At 40.6% G+C, this 22,773-nt stretch overlaps 1 protein-coding gene across 10 annotated transcripts in view; it reads right to left on the bottom strand.

The window, feature by feature from the left end:
* RGS7 (regulator of G protein signaling 7) overlaps positions 1 to 22,773 on the bottom strand; it is a 533,759-nt gene that overhangs the window by 201,440 nt on the left and 309,546 nt on the right. For 2 of the 10 annotated variants that reach the window (XM_032242249.1, XM_032242245.1), the window contains exon 1: positions 2,526 to 2,531. The exons of the other annotated variants lie outside the window; for them this stretch is intronic. The gene's annotated coding sequence lies outside the window, so the exon portion shown is untranslated. Of the gene's footprint in view, positions 1 to 2,525; positions 2,532 to 22,773 lie in introns of those variants that run through there. 10 annotated transcript variants of the gene reach the window in all.

Below are 22,773 nucleotides of genomic sequence, written 5' to 3'. Positions count from 1 at the left end.
GAAATTTGACACTGTAGTGGGGGTGGCCTGGTCACCACTGTTTGATGGCAGAAGTCTTGATGCTCCCCTAGGCTTCTTCTGACACCACCCCACTGTGGAGAAGTGGGGCGTTATTACTACCAGGCTGGTGTAGGATATCCAGTCACCTCACCTGATCTTCACTGAAATGTGGACGGGGGAAAGAAGATCTTGTTCCTGACAAGAAGCAGAACAGTGGTGACTAGGGATGGGGTGGGGTGAGGGAAAATGAAGAACAATGGGTTTCAAAAAAGGCCCAAGGAAACTTTTGGGGGAGGGGAATGAAAATTTCTACTATTTTGATTATGGCTATGGTTTTAGGGATATATTCATGTGTCAAAATGCATCAAGATTTTATACTACACAGCTATCCAGGCTACTGTATAGTAATTATCCCTTAAGAGATATAAAACTCAAAACATCTGAAAACAAAGAAAGAAGTCCCCGCTACTTGGGAGGCTGAGGCAGGAGAATCGCTGGAACCTGGGAGGCGGAGGTTGCAGTGAGCCAAGATTGTGCCACTGCACTCCAGGCTGGGTGACTGAGTGAGACTCTGTCTCAAAACATATAAATAAATAAATAAATAAATACACACACACACACACACACACGCACACACACACATACATACATACATACATACATACATAAAAAACAACTTGCAAAGTTCCGAATAATGTATACACCACCTCAATTGAGATACAAAACATTTCCTTTGTGGTAATAACTTAAACACCCTCCTGATCTGTTCGCACCAAGGTTACCCCATGCCCTGACAGATAAAACTAAAATTCTGATTTCTATCATTGTGTTTTAGTTTTGCCGTTACTAAATGAAATCTCACAGTATGCACCTGCTCGTGTCTGGCTTCTTTTGCTCCACATGCTGCCTCTGACAGTCGCCCATATCATTACCTGTATTAGTGCTTCTTCTAGTTGCTGAGTCACTTCTGCTGCATGAATATACTACAATTTGTATATAGATCTTCAATTGTTTCCAGTTGATGGCTATTGTAAAAAAAATGCTATGAACATTCATACAGAGACCTTATTATAGACTTATATTTTCATTTATTTTGGTAAATCCCTTCCATCTGCCTTTAGTAGACATAGAATACTGTATTTCTAAGACTTAAAAGTTAGAAGGTTAGAATAAAAAAACAAAACAGTGATAAAACTGGATCAATAATTCTCAATCTGATTTTTAAGTGGCCTCAATTATAATCTTCCCTTGTCTCTCACTTCAATTAGAAAATGAAGGTTAGCAAATATTAACTGCATCAATATACTGCCTCCATACATATACATTTGTCTGTCTTTATAGGTCCTTTCTCTTGTTTTCTGTCAGACGTTGAGGAAAAGGTTTCTGTTTTCCTGCCCGAGGCAAATCCCTCTTCACCTTATTTTCTACCTCTCCTCAGGAACTTTACTGTACTTTGCCCTCAAGTCTTTCTCCTATTTAAAAAATGTCTATATCAAGCTCCCTAGACAAGAACACAATCTGGTGGGCAAGAAATATAGAAATAATCCTATAAACAATTACATAAAGTGAAAAGTTCTGTAAAGGAAAACTAGAGGGAACAATGAAAGATTAAAACAACAGATGTGATTTAGTTTGGAAACTCAAGAGACCTCTCTGAACACTTGGACAGAAAACACTGAACTACAGATGAAAGAGAGTTACAGGTATGGGAAGTGCTACATGAGATAGAACAGAATTAGAATCAAAGTACAGTTGATGCTTGAACAACATGGGGTTGAACTACATGGGTTCCCCTAGATGTGGATTTTCTTCCACCTCTGCCAACAAAGACAGCAAGAGCAAACCCTCCTCTTCATCAAAAAAAAAAGAAAGAAAGAAATGTGATAATGTGATTATGGGACCCGTGAGTCATATGACAGGCAGCTATAACCTAGGCAGCTGTAACCTTTGTTTCTCTGATTAGATTAGCCTATTCTTTACTCATATTGTTTTGTAAAATGTAGTAAAGGATTAAAGGGTGTCAAAACACAAGCTCTGAATGAAGAGACCTCCCCAAACAGGCTTTGTGTGAGCAACAAGGCTGTTTATTCACACAGGTGCAGTCGGGCTGAGTCTGAAAAGAGTCAATGGAGGGCGGTGGGATCGGAGTTGCTTTTATAGGTTTGGGGTAAGCAGTAGAAAGTCGGAGAAGTTACACTTTAGGGTGCTTTTTTGCAAGCTGGGAGGAGGCTGTAGGTTTGCAAGCTGGGAGGGGTTCTTAGGGTCTGGAGTCAACAAGGTTGACCAAGGTCAGTTACAAAGTCCAATGGCCTTATCAGTTGAGGCCAGAATAAGAAACAATAGAAGAAGGTCTCAGGTTAGTTAGGTGCTGCAAGGGTTGGCCACTCTTCCGTTTTTCATGATTTTCCAGCTACTTCATGTTTTCTAATTCCAGAAGGCCCTCCAGAGGTATATATGTGGGTCATGGGGGTCGCCATAGTGTCAATGGCACTGTCAGTCAGCCTAAAAGACTTTACAAAGGGCACCAGAGAAGACCCCTTGCCTCTTCACTGTTGATCTTCATTATAGATTAACTTCCCTTTCACTTCTTTTACACAAAGACCGCATGACTATCACACTATCTGGAACATTAAATATACTCTTTCAAATTGGAAAAGGAAAATAAGCTGTAAGTAATCAAATTGCTGTAACTCATAAACCAGCTTTGTATGGAAAATATTAAAATCCTGTTAAATTTCTTCATTTTCTGCCTGCATAAGCAAGACCTTAACTTTTCAGCTTGGGAGCACTGACCCCATTCCTTTGGAGTCTCTGTTACCTAGATGACCATTCTCAGATTTGCTCATGAATAAACATTTTAACTCGGATTCCGATTCTTTCATTTATTTCAGGTTGACAGGATATAGGAAAAGAATCTGGCAGATATCAGATAAAGAGCAAAAGGAAGACAGAAGGTCCTTTGGGTCTCTATGGTGAAGGCATCTACAGTGATCTGAATTATGAAACTGCCCCATAGTCTTGGAAGTTAGGGCTCCAATAGGAGGTGTCATTTGGATTTTCCCAGCCACTACTGAGTTGAAAACTGGTGGCATCAACTGGCACCCTGTGGATAAGCACACGACTATAAACCCAGATATTGGAAGTGAACCCTTCTCTCACTGTTATGCTTGAATGGGCATATTAGAAGGCATACTGCGACCAGGTGTGGTGGCTCACGCCTGTAATCCCAGCACTTTGGGAGGCTGAGGTGGGTGGATCAGGAGGTCAGGAGTTCAAGACCAGCCTGTCCAAGATGGTGAAGCCCATATCTCTACTAAAAATACAAAAAAGAATTAGCTGGGCATGGTGGCATGCGCCTGTAATCCCAGCTACTTGGGAAGCTAAGGCAGAGAATCACTTGAACCCAGGAGGCAGAGGTTGCAGTGAGCCAAGATTGCACCACTGCACTCCAGCCTGGGCAACAGAGCGAGACTTTGTCTCAAAAAAAAAAAAAAAAAAAAAAAAGGAAATGGTTCTTAAGTGATGTCCCTGCTGGTGCTGTGAATGAACACCTGATAATAATACCAGTCCACACTCTGGATGCTTACAGTAGAGCCAAAGAATTAGAATTTCTCTATGGATTGACATTGCCAACATAATACACATGGATTTAAACAGTTCAGGCAAAAGCATTTAGCAACACATGCTTTCATGTCACTAATGGAAATACACCAGGACAAAGTCCCAAATGGAGGAAGAACTCTGCTCTATGATGATCTCTCCCTGACACATTAAGCATTCACAAAGGAATAATTTCTGATTATTTGTAACACGCCAAGAATGAAACTGCATTTTTGGATACTTTATTTTGCCCTCCTCCCTAGAGGCCAAGAGAGAAATTAAAGTCCATAGATCAAAAGCATAACTTCTTGGCTAAAAATGCAGCTACACATTAGTTAACATTCATAAGACCAGCCCCTTTGCGGTTTTGTGACCTTCAGCCAATGAACCAATTTCCTGCTGATCCTATCGATGGGTCTCATTTGGGAATCTCAGTACCTACCATGTCAACAGGGAGAATATGCAGATGTCTCTGGTGGAAGAGGTGATAAGCTCTATCAAAGGCTTGATTCCCCTCATCAGAAAGGCTGTCACCACTTTTTTTCCCGTGTGGGTTTTTCCCCTCTGTCAGTGTGGCCCTGTGCCTGGTAAATCTGCATAATGAGACGTTTTTCATAAATCATGTGCAATCGACACACAGATTTTTTTGGACCTCTAACCAGGACTATATGTGCTTTAACTATACTGAATACATAACTGCAGTGAAATAAAAGGAAAGTTTGTCTCAAGCAGACAAAAGCTTTTAAAAGACAGCTGCAGGAGTATGCTTCCTCAGAGAGCTAATTTGTCTGGGTTAGGATAAGAAATAAAATGATTTTGTTTTTTAAATTTTTAAAAAGTTCTTGTGGTTGCAATATCCCACAAAATGCACTGTTGACTGCCTCGAATGGACAGTGCTTCTTCTTCCAGGATGGGTTTGGGGATTGACAGGCAGAAGGACATACGTGCTCCTTCCTTTCTGGCAGCAGGGGAGGAAAGGACCTCATGGAATGGAGACAGCAAAGTAGAGTAGCCTCAGGAATGAGGCCACAGATGCAGGCCACGCTTGCTGGAGGAGGCAGAAGAGATCCAGAAAGTTCCTGTGGCCCTCTGAGTGTTAGAAATGAAAACCAAGCAAAAAGTAAGATTTAAGTTGTCTGCTGGGGACTCTCCACAGTATGAATTGAGGGACCTTTAGATGATAGCGTCAAAGCATTCGAATAAGAGTGACTTCATCTTGGTTAGTGGCTAGGAAAAAGTGAGACTGGGACTTGCTGGGCTGTGTTCTCACCAAGTTACATACTCCTAGCCTTTAGGTGCTTTCTGTGAAGGAAACAGATGGATAGCATTTACTAAACAGACCCAGAATTAGGAGTATCCTGATATCCCCATATTCTAAGAACAGAAGCATTCCTAATTTTGCTTTAAAGACAATAATATCAAAAATGAAAAATAAAAAATAATATCAATTATTGCAAAATATAGTCATGAAAATTAATCCTATATCAAAAACCCATGTAGCAGAACACATCTCTCCATGACCTTTTTTAAAAAATATATATAAACTAGTATTGTATCTAAGATGGATGTGTTCCTCCCCTTACTTTTGGGAACGCTCTGCTCTGCCTATGGAGTAGCTGTTCTTTCACCATGGAGTAGCTGTTCTTTTTTAATAAAGCTGTTCTTTCTTAATAAACTTGCTTTTGCTTTGCGTGGTGGTCTTGCCCTGAATTCCTTCTTGTGTGATATGCAAGAAGGCTCTCTTAGGGTTGGGGTCTGGATTGGTAACATCAGTAGCCAGTTATAGACAACACTGGTAACGGGGTGGTGGGAGGAAGAAGACCTTACCTTGACTTGACACCCAGAGAACAGACCATGAGCTGTATCAATGCAGGAATATTGAAGACTGAATGCAACTAGGGCAGAGGGCAACTGTCAAAAACACACTAGGACATGCCATCTCAGTGAAGGTCAATGAGATTAGAGAACTAAATGAGGACTAGAAGCCAGGGAAAGGTCCAAGGTCCCTCATGCAAACACACGAGGACACACAACCTACCTCCCTTACACCGGAGTGCTGTGCAAGGAAAGGAAGGCAGAGGGAAAGTGATCTGGGAAGAAACGTTCCTCAGATGACAGTGAGTCACCAGACAGTGGCAGAATAACCAGGAAGTGTTCAGTTATACAAGACAGGCAAGAGTAAGCCACATTCCCAAAATCTCTCATTATCCCCCTTCCTGACCCTTCATCAGTCAATACAACAGGGCTCATGAGGATGTTCAGGTCTATACAGAGAAGGGGACCAAAAATATGTCACCCCAAAATATACTTCTTTGGCATATTTCAAGATGGCTATTCCAAAAGGCTGCAGGCAGGAATAGCCTTGCAAAGCTGCCTTTTGTGCGGGAGATTTGCATCTGTAGAGAAAATCTACATTGGTGAAATAAACACCCAGGCTCTCTTTGAGTCACCCTTAACCAGCTCGAGGAAAGATTAACTCACAGTAAAAGGAGACTAGAAGTCTGGGACTTTTAAAGGTCTAGGAGAGAAACTTTTACTACTGGCTGCCATCTGTCCTTTCTGATGGCTGGGCTGCTACCCCTGAGGTTTCATCTGCATAACAAGATAGCCTTCGCTTGCGATGTATTCCTCTGTCACTCTTTCCATAACCTGTGATGCCACCTCCATCCAGAAGCCCCAAGCCCTTACTCCTTCTGTAGCCTCAGGATGGTATAAAAATGTCAGTCATCTGACCCTTCCATTTCTCTCTCTCTTTTTTTTTTTTTTTTAGATGGAGCCTCAATCTGTTGCCCAGGCTGGAGTGCAGTGGTGCAATCTTGGCTCTTTTCAACCTCCATCTCCCAGGTTCAAGTGATTCTTGTGCCTCAGCCTCCCCAGTAGCTAGGATTACAGGTGTGCGCCACCATTCCCAAGTAATTTTTGTATTTTTAGTAGAGATGAGGTTGCACCATGTTGGCCAGGCTGGTTTTGAACTCCTGACCTCAAGTTATCTGTCCACCTCAGTCTCCCAAAGGGCTGGGATTACAGGTGTGAGCCACCATGCCAGGGTCTGACCCCTCCTTTGAGTCTCACACTTTGTGTATGGCTCCTGTGCCCATATGCATGCTAATACATTTGTACACTGAAAGACTATGTCTTTCATTCCAAAAGTGTCCCAGCTAAGAACTTACGAGGGTTGAGAAAAATTATATATATTTTTTCCCCTTCAACAGAAATAAAAAGATCTATCCTCTGCTATTTGTCGTGGTGTTGTTGAGGTCAATTTTAAACGAGCTGCACTAGGGATCTGAAAGGGCCACTCTTCCATTTCATAGCTCAGAGAGCTTGACTGCTGCCTTCTCTCTGCTGGTGAGAAAATCAGCTCAGCAAATACGTCTCTTCCCAAGCAGGCAAAGCAAAAAGAAATGACCCCTGTCAATGAATTTAAAAAGTTGTTACCTAAAAGGGGAGCAAAGAGGACATTCCCTACCTCCATTGTCTTAGTGTTATGCTACATAATTAAAATGACTCTACCATATCATGTTAGTGAAAGACATAATGACAGGAGGAGATAAAGCAAGGTAATGAAGAGTGAGCATATTAATAGGGCCTTTTGGCTTGATAATGTAATTAACCTTCTTAAATCCTACTCCCAGTAAAATTCCAAGAAGTAGAAGCTACAAGAATAATTTCCTTTTTGAGAAACCTTACTAGCAACAGGGCACTCACTTGAGAAATGGTGGTGATGGTCGATTCCTGATAAAAGGCTTAAAAATATTGTTTCTAAAAAGGTCTGGGCTGTCAAATATCAGAGGCACATGACCAAGCCTATGTTTTCATCTTCTCCTCTTGATGAAAATAATTTCTCCTTTCTTTCACAACCTTTCATTTTCTACATTTTATTGAATGTGAAGTCTTAAAATGCAAAGACTAGACAGTCCCATGATCTATTCTATAAAATCCAAATCATCTCCTTCATTGGATGCTTTATGTCTACATCTGGCCTTCACTACATAAAACATGAGTCTGTCCAACAACCTGGCATTGGTTAGATAGCATCTCTAAGTATTTATGATATTATTCCTTTTAAGCAATGTTACCTAAAGGTCAAATTTCAAACACTGATGGTACAGACAACACTTCGTCAATTTTAAATCCACAGGACTGATGCATTCTACGTTACTTGTCTACAGGTATCTACGGAACTAAACTCTCCAGTCATTTTGACTGTGGCCCAGTGAGGTCACAGGACTGTTGAGACAGCAGAAATTACTGAACAGCCATGTAACTAACCACACAGTCACTCCCTAAACATGGAAACTGCTCAACTCAATTATTAATATCCTTTGAATATGTATTATGTTCCAGGAAGCGCCATGATACTTAGATGCCTACAATCACAAGAGGGAAGTAAAATATTCCCATAATTAACTAGAGTGAAAAGGTTCCATATAAGTGGTAGAAACCACTATGAAAATCTTGAGAACAAATAAGTCATTCATTCCTGGATCTGGTGATCATAAAAGACATTTCAGTTGGCCATGAAGAAGTGGCTGGTTTTTGTCAGACTGAGAGATGAGACCTTTACATATAGAAAAGCTTTCTCCATCACTTACATGAAAGGAAAGATTTTTAACGGGATTGACAAGTCATCCAGTTCAGCCTAGATACAGGGAAATAATGGGAGATAACACTAAAAAAGCTGCCAGGTTTCAGAAGACCCCTTGAGTCTCTGGTACACTGTTTATGACCATTGAATCACAAATAGAAAATTTCTCCCATGTTCATACTCGCAATTAAGGTACTTCCAAATCTAAAGTTTCACACTTTCAGAAAGCTTAATTGTTTTCATCTCCAGGCTCTCAAAGAAAGTTCAAGATCTTTTAAACTAATCATTTGGAAGCTGAGAAATAGCTATAACTTTCAATGACAGATATTTATCAACATAATGAAACCTGAAATTTCAAGTTTCATTATGTTGATCTTTCGTGTACTTTCTGGGCTTATGGTTCTGCTACAGCTTAGCACAAAAAATATAATGCAGAAATTTCAATAAAATCTCTCATTCTCACAGTTCTTACCATTCTTTTCTTGGTTACCAAAGAAAATGTTTTCAATTTCCCCAATTTGTTTAAATTTGTAATTTGTTAGTAATTTGCATAACTTAGAAATGTAATATATAAACCTTTAACCCATTGACCATTATAGCTTAATTTCATAGAAGCATTTATAAACAAAGTACATGCTCGAAGCTTAATTTGCCTCCCCAAAAGTTTATAGTCTTATATATTTTAGAGTAAATGATTGGTCTTGTGCTGATTGATGGTACCAAATAAACATCAACTTCAATTTTTTATTCCAAATTTAACAAAATTTTGGTATTTTGTTTTTACCGTTACTATCAAGTGAATTCATGTAAATTAATCTAAGAAATAGCAATGATACTTTTAGGATAATTTTATTTAGATATTTTATTCTTTGAAAAACTAAGTATATTTTCTTCCCAGTGATCAATATATTATCTATTATAAGAATCAAGTCAGATCAAAGTAAGGCATTCCCTTTTTCTGATCTCCTGCATATTAGTTGTCTAAGTTGAATATTTACCAAGTTCTCTGGGTAGCACAGCAGAACTATACACATTAAGATAACTCCCATTTTAAAAATTCACTTTAAGATCTAGTGTGTAATTTAGTCAATCTATTTGTTTAGATTGCAGCCAGGACTTAATTTGTTGCTTAATTCATAGGTTACTAGAAAAATGCTGACCTAAAAATGATTAACCTAGAATTTGACAGACTGAACTCAAAAGAATATTGGCAGAAATCCTTTATGGGGTGTGAGGCAGGATGGGGTAACATGGATATGAAAAATGATCATTTGGAGCCTACCTCACACCAAACCAGGTTTAAGTTCCTTAGAAAAAATTTTACATAAAAACTCATAGCAACGTGTGAACAAATAAGAAAATAAGTTCCCGAAAATGTAGGTGACTGTGTAATCTGTATCAATTTAGGGAGAAAACTGGGAACACAGGGCTACTGTCTCTACTGTAACACACCTGTCACGTAGCATTTATCAGAGTCTTTAAATTTGAAGTGGGTTTTTTTTAGAGACAGCATATTGTGGTCTAATTTTTTAATGCAATCTGCCAATCTCTACCTTTATATAGCATGTTTATACTATTCACATTTAAACTGAATATGGCTATATTCAGATCAAAATCTAAAATCTTTGCCCTTGTTTTCTACTCGTGGCATTTGTTGTATATTTTCCTCCTTTTACTGCCTTCTATTGTTTTACTTGAGCATTTTACATGATTCTATTTTCTCTCCTCTTCTGGTGGCTAATTTATGCTGATTTTTATAACTTTTTAAGGAGTTGCCACAGGATCAACAATAGATATTTTTAAATGATCTACATCTACCCTCAGATAACACTGTACTCATTTATTACAAGTGCAAGCACTCGAGCACCTAATAACAAAGACTTCCTAATTACTCTCTTCCCATGCAGCATTGCTGACTTTTAGTTTACCCAATACATTGCTACTCCTATTGCTTTACACAACGTTATATTTTAGATTAATTAAGTGGATTGCTTGAGGTCAAAAGTCCGAGACCAGCCTGGGCAACATGATGAAGTCCCGTCTCTACTAAAATACAAAAATTAGCTGGGCATGGTGGCGCATACCTGTAATCCCAGCTACCAGGGAGGCTGAGGCAGGAAAATTGCTTGAACCCAGGAGGTGGAGGCTGCAGTAAGCCAAGATCACACCACTGCACTCCAGCCTGAGCGACAGAGCAAGACTCCGTCTCAACATCACCACTAAAAAAAGTGAGAAAAAGAAAATATTTCACTTCACCTTCACTTATCCCTTTTTTTATTTGCTTCTTTGTGTACATGCAAGCTTAGTCTTTATTTCTCTGTCACATTTAAAACATGTTAGCTAGATATAATTATAGGTTGGCAGATTTTTCTTTGAATACTTTGAAGATTTTTCGCCATTCTCTTCTTGATTGCACAGTTTCTGATGAAAAGTCTTCTGTAATTCTTATGCATGCTCTTCTACAGTTTAGGTGATTTCCATCCCCCTCTGGTTTTCTGCAAGGTTTTTTCTTTGTCTTGATATGTTATACTGTAGCTTAAATAGGATAAGCCTAGGTTTTAATGGTTTTGTTTTTAATCTTATTTACTCTTTTGGTCCTTTATGTTGTTTATTTTTTTCATTAGAGCCTTTAACATGGTAAGCATAGTTATTTTTAAATTCTCTGTCTATTGATTCCAACATCTGTTTCATGTGTTACTTGGGTTCTGATGACTGCTTTGTCTCTTTACTTTTTTATTTTTTGAGGTGGAGTCTCACTCTGTTGCCCAGGCTAGGGTTCAGTGGCATGATCTCAGCTCATTGCAACCGCCATCTCCCAGGTTCAAGTGATTCTCCTGCCTCTGACTCCGGAGTAGCTGCGATTACAGGTGTGTACCACCATACCCAGCTATCTTTTTTTTCTTGTATTTTTAGTAGACATGGTGTTTTACCGTGTTGGCTAGGCTGGTCTCAAACTCCTAACCTCAAGTGATCTGCCTGCCTTGGCCTCCCAAAGTGCTGGTATTACAGACATGAGCCACCACACCCAGCCTCTCTTTGTCTCTTTAGACTGTGTTTGTTCCTCACGTTTTTGCATGCCTTGTAATTCTGATTGAAAGCCAGGTATATTGTATCAGGTAATAGGGACTGAGGTAAATATACCTTTAGTATGAAGATCCTTATTAATCTAGCTAGCAGTTGGGTCATGTCTAATGTTTGTTGCAGCTATAGGTACCAGAGGCTTTAAATTCCTCTAGAGCTTTGTTTTTGTTTCTATTTTTTTGTCTTGTTTCTTGACTTGGGGAAATCAAGGCTAGTACCAATTATTCTTGGTACTAGTCTTCAAGAATGTGTCATGCAGGTCTTTCAGCTATAATACATTGTTACCATACTGGAGGCTTACTGGTGTGATGGCAGGGTGGAGCGGAGGTGGGGGACATTCTATAGTTTTCAGCATAAGTGTCATTTAGTGGGACTTTTTCTTGGGGCTGTAGCCTTCACAGGTGTTTCTGTCCCTCCCTCCTCAAGGGGTAGAGATTTTTTCCTTGACTGTCCCTACTTCCATTCCTGGCTTCAGTGTTCCCAATCCATTTCCTGGATGTCATATGCCCTGATAATTAGCGTTTTTCTTTTTTCCTTAGGTGAGATATATTGAAGTGGGGCAGAATTCTACTTCACTAGCTGGAATAAGGTTTCAAAATTGCCCTCAGGAAAATTCATTCCCCTGGAGACTAGGCCTTTGTTAGGGACAAAGTATGGGACACATTCTCTTTTCTTTCCACTGCCAGGGCTATGAGGGGATTTTTCTCAAAGCCTAACCATGAAAATCTGGTGCTGGTTTTGAAGGGAAAGCATATAACATGTCAGGCTATCCCATGACCAGGGGCCCCAGAGGGAGTCACTCTAATGCTGGTCTGCCCTCAGCCTCCAGAAATTCATCACATTTATTATTTAAATGTTTCTACTAACTTACGGTGTCTAGCATCTTCTATGGTGCTCCAAGTAAGCAATTCTTCCTGTACTGCATCTCTCTGAAGGAGTCTGTTGCTACAGATTTTAAAGTGATATGTTGACCTGTGACTTCAGTTCTCTGACGGGTAGGAGAAAAGCCATTGAATTTTGGTTTGTCCAGATTTTTCTTGCTGTAACAAAGACTTCTAAGTCATGATTCAAAAAGAATGATGACTTCTAAGCTCTTTACATATTGGAAATAAAAGTGGAAGTCTCAACTCTTCTAATCTGTGAGAATCTTAGCAAGTTAACTAAATCTCTATGAGCATTAGTTTTTTTCATCTGAAAAAAAAAATGGGTGTAAAATGTCTTACCTAATATAGTTGCTACTGAGGACCTTTTTTTTTTTTTCGAGACAGAGTCTCACTCTGTCGCCCAGGTTGGAGTGCAATGCCATGATCTCGGCTCACTGCAACCTCAGCCTCCCAGGTTCAAGCGTTTATCCTGCCTCAGCCTCTTGAGTAGCTGGGATTATAGGTGTGTGCCACCACGCCCGGCTAATTTTTGTACTTCTAGTAGAGACAGGGTTTCACCATGTTGGTCAGGCTGGTCTCGATCTCCTGACCTCATGATCTGCCTGCCTCGGCCTCCCAAAGTGCTGGGATTACAGGCGTGAGCTACCACGCCTGGCCAGGGAAAACTTCTAAAAGACATCTACCAGAAAGCCTGGTATGAAGTGAGGGCTCGATCAGTGCTATCCCCACTGCCTAATAAAACATGCATCCATTAGCTTCCTAGGGCTGTCATAAAAATTATTGCAAACTTGGTGGCTTAAATAAACAGGAATTTATTCTCTCAGAGTTCTGGAGTCCAGTAGTCCAAAATCAACGTGTTTACAGGGCCACACTCCCTTCAAAAGCTCTTGGGGAACACCCTCCTTTCCTTTTCCAGCTTCTAGTGGCTGCAGACATTCCCTGCGGCTGCACAACTCCCATCTCGGCTTTCTCTGTCTTCTAAGATCTACGGCCCACCCAGATAATTTAGGGATACCTCATCTTGAGACCCTTAACTTAATTCCATCTGCAAAGATAGAGTTATCCAAAGAGGTCACATTTGCAGGTTCTCAGAATTAGGATAAGAACATTTTTTTTTTTTTTTCTTTCTTGAGGGAAAAACCACTCAACTTTCTATGATGCACTAGTTAAGTTAGCTGCTGACTGAAACAAACTAACAGTTTGGCCAAACAATTGATCTTAAAGTTCCATATAAAGTTCCACATTGTCCTAGAAGAACAGAGAGTAGTGTTTTAATTTTTTTTGTCCAAAATAATAGATTCCACAATACAACCATCAGGGCCAGATATTCAAGAAAACATGATCAATTGTATCAACTTACTGTTTTTCCTTCAAGGAGATCATAATATTTTATCCACAAAAGCAATCTGGGATCATTCCTTTGAATAGGGAAGAAGCAAATAATATGGTTCTCATGTTGTAAATGGGAAATTAAGACAGAAGGGTAATCCAGTTAATGTTTATGTTTTAATTAAAAATGCTGACAGAAAGACTCACGACATTGGTAGAGCTTCTTATTAGTGTTGTCAACATAGCTGTACTGCCTCATCTTCTTATTTTCTGTCTCAAATTTCAATCTCCAGAACCAAAGACGCTCTATTTTGCATGCATCAGTAACAATGAGCAATTTACACTTAGCTATCCTCTTCTGTCACACAACAGCAGCTGTTTGTGAGTCCTCATTCCACTGCGATAAGCAGGTTTGCTGTTTTATTCCTCACTGACTCAGGGCACATGGAAGGGGTGGGGTGGAGAACTGGGTAAAGAGGACAGCAAGGAGACAAGAACATATCATTTCCAAACAAACAAAAAAGGTTGTTTCCAAAAAATCCAGGCTGCTGTTTTTATTTCCAGTCTGTAATTCATTTTCAAAATGTTTGCATATAACCCTTTGGTTTGCTTCTGAGCACATAAGTGACATTTAGACAGCGAACGCACCCCTGATGGGTGCACAGCTATGGGCATGTGGCACAGCTTACTGGAAACACAAATTCACAAGAATATGTATTCAGATTCAGAATCAGAACCAGGTATTTGCTGACTGAGTAACATGCCGACAGTTTTAAATTCTCTATCCATAACTTTTAAGACTATTCTGTGGTGGGGGCGGTCAAGGGGAGGAGGTGGAAGGGTAAACTGTTGGCTGGAATCTAATGCTTTTTATTTATTTTATTTTTTTTTTTTGAGATGGAGTTTTGCTCTTGTTGTCCAGGCTGGAGAGTGATGGCGCGATCTCAGCTCACTGAAACCTCCACCTCCCAGGTTCAAGTGATTGTCCTGCCTCAGCCTCCTGAGTAGCTGGGATTACAGGCATGAGCCACCATGCTCGACTAATTTTGTATTTTTAGTAGAGATGGGGTTTCTTCATGTTGGTCAGGCTGATCTTGAACTCCCAACCTCAGGTGATCAGCCCGCCTTGGCCTCCCAAAGTGCTGAGATTACAGGCACGAGCCACTGTGCCCAGCCTGCCTTTTCTTTACTATTAAAACTCTATGTGAAAACATTCCTAATGGGTATGGTAATATATCGCTTTTGTACCTTACAGAAACCTATTTACTTAGTTTCCTTTACTAAATAAGCATTAATCACTTGGGGTCCCACCTTGATAGCCCTGGATTCCTTGTAAATATAGGAGACTGTGTTCTGTTCAACCTGAGAAAAATGGTGGGAGAGGACCAGCAACAGAGCACCTGGTCCATCTAAAGTGAGTATGGGCAAGAATGATAAAGGAAGGTGACCAGTTGCCTCCTGGGTTTTCTGATCATTGCATATTTAGCTGTACTGCTCAGACGGCAGATTTAAATGCAGTACAGGGTCCTACGATGACAATATTATCTACCATTGATTGAAAACTGATTACATACAAGGTGTTTACTATTCAAAATCTCATTATTCCTCACAATAGCCGTATGAGGTAGGCCTTTTCAATCTTGCATTATGTATTAGAACTGCCTTTGCAAAAATTATAACTGATAAAAGTATTACAGGGAAAGAGATCTGACCTAAACAGCTCGGTCTTGCTTTTAACCTCCAAGCTGTGTCCTCGTTCATTCCTGGGCGTAGGGTGAACTCACTTTGGGTGCAACTTAGTTTAGTTTAACTTGGAAACATAAAGTAACAGTGCTTTCCCACAACCAACCCCTCTTTTTGACTGGGGACTAGACTGCCGCTGAAGTACTAACATATTAGCCACAGACTAGAAATTGTGGTTTAGGAGTCACTGTGGTAAAGCCTGAGATTGGTGTTTGAGATATTTTGCAGGGTCTACATTCCAATGCACCAGCTGATGCTGCCCAGATTGACAAACTGACTCATTTGACCTTGTGGTCCCCACCTAGGAACTAACTCAGCACAAGAAGACAGCTTTGACTCCCTATGATCTCATCTTCGACCTATCCAATCGGCACTCCCCACTTTCTGACCCCCTACCCACCAAATTATCCCTAAAAACCCTGCATTTTCGGGAAAATTCATTAGAATAATGCCATCTCCCACATGGCATGGCCAGCATCACACCACTTAAACTCTTTACTGTAATGCCGTGGTCTTAGTGAGTCAATTTTGTTTGTGCAGTGGGTGGGAAGAACCCACTGGGCAGTTACAGTATGATCAAAGTGAGGCTTAAAAGGTTAGGTAAGCCCAGGTGTGGTGGCTCATGCCTGTAATCCCAGCACTTTGGGAGATCGAGGTGGACGGATCACCTAAGGTCAGGAGTTCAAGAACAGCCTGGCCAATATGGTGAAATCCTGTCTCTACTAAAAATACAAAAATTTAACTGGGCATAGTGGTGGGCACCTGTAATCCCAGCTACTTGGGAGGCTGAGGCGGGAGAATTGCTTGAACCTTGGAGGTGAAGGTTGCAGTGAGCCAAGATCATGCCACTGCACTCCAGCTTAGGTGACAGAGTGAGACTCCACCTCGGGAAAAAAACAAAGGTTAGGTAACTTGCTGGTGGCCTTACCAAGCCTCATTAAACTCCACGTTCTCTACCATGGAGCTACTACTAATAACAACTGTAGTTATATAATGATTAACTGGGTAAAATCGTGTAAAATAACAACAATGAGATATAGTTGTTAAGAATAAATGAGTAAAATTGTGTAAAATGGATAGAATCGTGTAAAATAACAAGTATGATATAGTTGTCATAATGATTAAGTGGATAAAATCGTGTAAAATGCTGACCAAACCAGCCTCAACGTTTTCCTCAGTTTGACTAAACTTCAGATCAGCTTCTGGACTCAGGTCCTTGACCTCCCTTGTTTTAGAGCATTTACTTTAGAAAACTTGATAATTGTAAAAGTTCTCTCTGCCCCTTTGGGTGTAAACCTTTTTAAAAAGCCTCTTGCCAGTTTTGCAACTCGGCATGGTCTTTCTCAAGGACCATTCGTCTGAAAAGTAATCATCAGTGAAGACGATGCCTCCTGGTGTCTCAGGGAGGGTACGGGCTTACCAAGCTCCAGGTTGTTAAACTATCTCCTGTCACAGAGATAGGGGAAAATCAACTTTGTTTTGGGGTTAGGCCAATTGGCAAACATGGATGCCCTGTAATATGCCCCACTCCAGTTCTTAAAACTCTAAAAACTCTACCATCTTTTATTCCTTGAGCTCTGCCTGAATTCTGATTTTTCTTCCCTATTGCAATAGGCTTAAACATCTTCTTTGGCTGTGAACAATGTCGAGTACCATTTTGTTTTGACAATGCTTTTTAATAACTATTTCACAGATGAGGAAACAGAAGCCCAAAGAAATAAGGTCATTTATCCATCTAGAGCCAGGACAATATCCCAGGCAGCCTGGTTTTTAGAGGTCATGTCTGAATCATTATACTTCAAAGGGAAATAAAATATTCACACAGTGATAAGGAGGCATGCGAAGTCTAGCACTTTCACTTAACAGGTGCTCAAAAGCTGGAAGCTGTGATAATGGAGAGGAAGAAGGAAAGCAGGACTCAAGCAAATCCATTTGCACCCAGGCAATACCTCTTAGTGATCCTGTGTCTTCGGGAGGTCACAGTAATAGTAGCTGAGATTTGTGCTATGCTATTTCCCTGAGCTGAATGGAAGTACAAGCGTTCTCATTGCTTAGGTGGGTTACGCACCCACTGTTGATTATCCAGCAGGAAGCACAAACATCTTTGAAGGATGATGAGCTAGTATGCCAGTGACATTCTGGAATAATATCTCATTATGTTATGATTAAGGGCAAGAAAGAAATGGGAATTGACTCTTTTAAAGACAAATCAAATAGAAATGTCATTAAATAGACTTACGGACGCCAAATGGAAGAGTAAATTATGGAGCCGAAACAAACACACATATAGAGAACAAAGGAAATTGTGGAGAGAGATGCATATTGATGCTCAAAAGACACTGCAGATCATTGATCTGAAATGCTTATGTATTAATTTTAACTAGGGATAATTTAGGCCTGTTTTGTATTGTGCCCACATTAGAGAAGCAGATGTGATTTCCTCCCTCATCAACAACGAGAGTAAGTCAAAGAGATTGCTGATTGCAAATTAAAATGTTAATTTCTATCCATTTTAATTTTGATAAATTTTTATTGAGAGCTACTAATTTTAGAAACTTTCAAAGTATGATAATAGCTTTCAGCCTATTGAGTCCCTGGGAATTTGCTTCTGGGGCCAATTGCTTTCTGCCTCCATTATGAAGAAATATTAAATGCTATCAGGAAGAGTGAAAGCCACCTTGGTAGAGAGTACAAATTTCAGTTTATGAAATGCAAAGTATGTTAGGTTACGTAACGTCCTCTCCAGTGCAAACAAGGAGTTGAGGGTACGAGTTTTCAAGGGAAGTACAAATGCACAATGGTGTTGGAGAGGATAGGTCAGTGGTTAGCAGAAGTAGAGGCAACATCAGTGCAGCGGTAGTAGCAGTAATTAGACAGTGCTATCTAAGCTTTACCGAATGCTTATTAAGTTCTTATGAATGATCCATGGGGTTTATATGTATTAGGCATTTTAATCCTTACAAAAATTCTTTTAGATATTATCATTACCCCTGGCCTACAGCCAAGGAAAATAAAACAAAGAGAAGTTCAGTCACTTGTCCAAGGTCACAGAGCTGGGAAGCTGAGATGTGAAGCCACACTATGACCACCACCTGCATATTCATGCTCTAACTACTTAGCATGCCTACTTCCCATCAGCTGAGCAGGGAGCTTTTCATATTCCACATTGCTGAAAATTGATGAAACTAACTTAGGGGGAGGGAAAATTGTCTTGTGGCTTCACCTATGCCTCAAGAACCAAAGAGATGAAACATGTACAAAAATGGGAAATTCTAGAAGCTTTTTTTTCACTGGAGGATATCACAGTTCCTAAGAACAAAGCTATCACAGGAATCATTTTCAATGGATTCAGATACCTGAAGAAGGTATTGAGGGGAAATGCAGAATCCAAATGCTCAGATATCTAACAGGTAATTCACAAAATATGATTGATAGTGGACTAACTTTCTGGAAGTTAAGGCAGGCTGGTGCTAAAACTGAATCATGATAGAATGATACATTCCCTCAGGTGAAATACAGTCTAATTCTTCATGCTGTTTGTGCAGTGCATAGCATTAATAGCACATGAGATAATGTAGACATACTTTCTAAAGGCAGCAATACTAAATGTATATTGGCAAACTGTCTCTTTAATATATTATTTAACTATTTCATAGTACTCAACACAATGTGTATAATTAACTGAGCAATTATTTATTTAGTATCTGCTTCCAGCATTTGAAAACATGCTCTGCATGGGCAGCAACTGCACATTTTTCTTATTATATTTTGCCTTCCCAGTGTCTAGTGGTGTGCCTCACACACACAGGGAACTCAGTAACATTTGTTGACTGAATACTTGTTAGGCTTTTTCTACATAATGCATACTTATTAATTTATTCAACTACTAATAATTGCATTGCTGGGTACAGAGGCTCACACCTGTGTTTGCAGCACTTTGGGAAGCCCAGGCGAGTGGATCACCTGAGGTCAAGAGTTTGAGATCAGTCTAGTCCAACATGGTGACACCCGTCTCTACTAAAAATATAAAAATTAGCCAGGCATGGTGGCACATGCCTGTAATTCCAGCTACTTGGGAAGCCGAGGAACAAGAATCGCTTGAACCTGGGAAGCTGAGGTTGCAGGAGCCAAAATTGTACCACTGCACTTCAGCCTGGGTGACAGAGTGAGATTCCATCTCAAAAAACAAACAAAAAAAAATTATTGAGTGCCATCTATCTGCCAGGCACTACACTGGGCACTGGACAGCTAACAGTGAGCCAGACAGGCAGGAACCATGCTCTGGGGGCACTGACATTACAGAGAGAGAGAGACACAACCTTGACCAATGCATACATCAAATCATTCCACATATTGTTAAGTACTGTGCAGAAAATCAAACGGTCTGGTGAATGAAAGGGACTACTGGGTGAGTGGCGTTGGGGACATTAGTGTTAAACTGGGTGGCCTTAGAAGATCTTTCTGAGTGATCTTAAGAAGATATCCATGACGTCTTCAAAACAATCAAAGGAAAGAGTTTTGTAGACATAGAAATGGTAAGGGTAGAGGTACTGAGGCTAGAATGAGCTTGGCATGTTTTAAGAAAAAACAAGGTTCCAGCCCTGGCAACATAAAAAAAGCCTCACCTCTACGAGAAATTAAATAATAATAATAATAATTAGCCAGTCATGGCAGCATGCGCCTATAGTTCCAGCTGCTCAGGAGGCTGAGGCAGGAGGATCACTTGAGCCCAGGTGTTCCAGGTTGCAGTTAGCTTTGATTATGTCATTGTACTCAAGCCTGGGTGGCAGAGCGAGACCCTGTCTCAAACAAAAAGAAAAGGAAAGAAGAAGAAGAAAAAAGAAGGTTCATGTGGAGTATGGTGGCAGTGGGTGGGGAAGCAAACTGGAGGAGAAGCTTGGAAGGTGAGCAGAGATTCTGTAATAAGATCCTGTAATAAGAAAGATTCATGATAAGAAATTTGTTTTAATTCTAACTGCAGTGGGAAGTAGGTGAGTGATCTTAAGTAAGGGAATAATGTGATCTGCATTTTTTAAAGATTACTTTGGCTGTTGTGTGGAGAATGGCTTGAGAAAGAAGAATGAAGGCTGGGAGACCCCCTGGTGCCCAGAATGTGTGGTATATATAGTCCGAGGGAAAGCTACTGGTAACTTAGCCCAGCATGATGAAGAGGGACATGAGAATAGGCCTGGTTTTGAGATTCTTCTAGTGACAGAACCAACAGGACTTGTTGATGATGGGAGAAGTGAGGGAAAGAGAGACAGATCAAGGAGACCCTAGTTTTGGATTTGTACAACTGAATGAAAGGAGCCAGCGGTTGAGAAGGAGGAGTATGGGGGAGAAACAGGGGGAGCGAATGGGAATCAAGAATTGAGCTTTGCCAAACTTATATTTGAGGCTCATGTTAGATAACCAAGTAGAAATGTCAAGTATGTAGGAGAATATGGAAATTTTGAAGTAACTAGCATATAGATGGCATTTGAAGCTATGGGATTGTATTACCTGTGACTGGAAATACGTGATTTATTAATTTAGTGCAAGTGTGGGCTCGCTGGCTCATTTTGAACTGAGATGAGAGGACATAGCTTTACCTTGTGGAACCACAGGAGAGAAATGTGTATCAGCTCTATGAGCATGACTACTGGGCACTGGCCATGTTGAGTGCTGGACTTTAGAAAACGAAGACAGGAACCACATAGGACCAAGCCAGTGATGTTCCCAAAGTAGGCACCAGCCTTCCCTCCATTGCAATGTTTCCATGTTATAGTTATATAAATTCCTGGCCATCTAGACTCAACCACAGACTTCTAAAGAGGATGCTGATGGAGAGAGTTTTTAATTGGATTGGGAATCCAAAGTAAAAATACAAGAAATCCGCTTGTCCAATTAAATGTACCTGACGGTGTCAACATTGAGTTGTCTGCTAGGAAAGAGTTTGGAACTCATGCTGGGCGCAGTAGCTCATGCCTGTAATCCCAGCACTTTGGGAGGCTGAGACAGGCGGATCACAAAGTCAGGAGTTCGTGACCAGCCTGACCAACATAGTGAACCCCCGTCTCTACTGAAAATACAAAAATTAGCTGGGTGTGGTGGTGTGCACCTGTAATTCCAGCTACTCAGGAGGCCGAGGTAGGAGAATCGCTTGAATCTGGGAGGCAGAAGTTGCAGTGAGCCAAGATCATGCCACTAAACTCCAGCCTGGGTGACAGAGTAAGACTCTGTCTCAAAAAAAAAAGAGCTTGGAACTCATATTCAGTTTGTAGAAATAAATACAATTATAGCTTGTGCCTATCCAAAGCTTAATGTTGCAATGGTATGCCTGTTGCATAACGAGAGAGGACAGAGTTAGAGACGAGACACACAGTGTACAGCCCCATGTCACTGGGTTCACGTCATCATTAGATTCTGTTGGAGAAAGAGACTGAGATGCCAGTGAAAAGGGAGGAGGAGAGCCAGGAGAGCACAGGATGAGAAAAGCCCATCAAAGAGTGTTTCAGCTGAGAGATGCTGCTTAAGAGGCAGGCAGAGCGCTGGAGATCAGTGAGGGCCCCGGCAGGCACAGGGACTGGAGCTGAGGGCACAGACACCCTTGGGATAGGCTGAAAAGCGAAGGACAAGTCAAGAGACACCAAATAATCAGCAACAATATTCTTATGTTTGAGGGACTCACCATCTCGGTAGTGAGGCAGGATGAGCTACATCATAACGACATAAATCATGAAACTGATGTGACGATGACTGGCAATGCCACCTGTGACACCGAAGGCCCAAAGGGAAAGCGGACTGGGACAGCCAGAAAGGGCTTCTTCAAAAGATACTGGTTTTGTATTTCGAAGAAACAAGGAATCAGATGAATGGCGAGAGGAAGAACGGACGTTCCAGGCAAGAGACTGGACCAATGTAGGCAGGTAGGAGAAATCAATATGACCGGAGAGGGGAAAATCAAAGGGACAAAGAGATTTCTGCAGGCTGGTGCAACAGGGTTGTAGGGTGAGGCTGCTGATGAAAAAAAGAAAAACAACACAAAAACAGAAGCTAGAGGAAGTCATTCTACAAAGCAGTACAAATCCAAGTATTTCCTGACACAAAATTACCACGGGGGGTGGGGAAGTATCGATCTAGCAAAATACATTGTGCCCACTTTCTTTCACCTTCAGGCACAGTCACCAATACTTATTTTCAGCACCCTTTTATAAAAATTATAACCCCATGTACTGATACTCATTCGTTTTAAACATGACCCCTCAAAATCTAGCTTTGTAATTTAAAAAATCTGACATAGGGTTTGGAATCGTGGTTTATAGATGAGTTTGGTGAGAAGTCAAACATTTTGGAAATGAGTTTCCACACATCTGCCAAAGAACCTGTTGTTGCCCTTTGAGCAGAATCTTCTGAGTGCAGTGACATGTGCAAAATAAGAAATTTAATATTTTTAAGACTTCAAGATGAATGTTACGACATCTGAACAAGAATAAATGCCATGATTATTCAATTGCCTTGTATCCCAGGGTCTTATTTACCACCAGCTTTCTCAGTATGCTGATCTAT

This window comes from Sapajus apella, unplaced genomic scaffold, assembly GCF_009761245.1.
Source record: "Sapajus apella isolate SASKATOON/1434 unplaced genomic scaffold, GSC_monkey_1.0 scaffold49, whole genome shotgun sequence".
NCBI classification, from domain to species: domain Eukaryota; kingdom Metazoa; phylum Chordata; class Mammalia; order Primates; family Cebidae; genus Sapajus; species Sapajus apella.
Note: the sequence above shows the minus strand (reverse complement) of the source record. Positions and strands in the feature narration are given on the sequence as shown.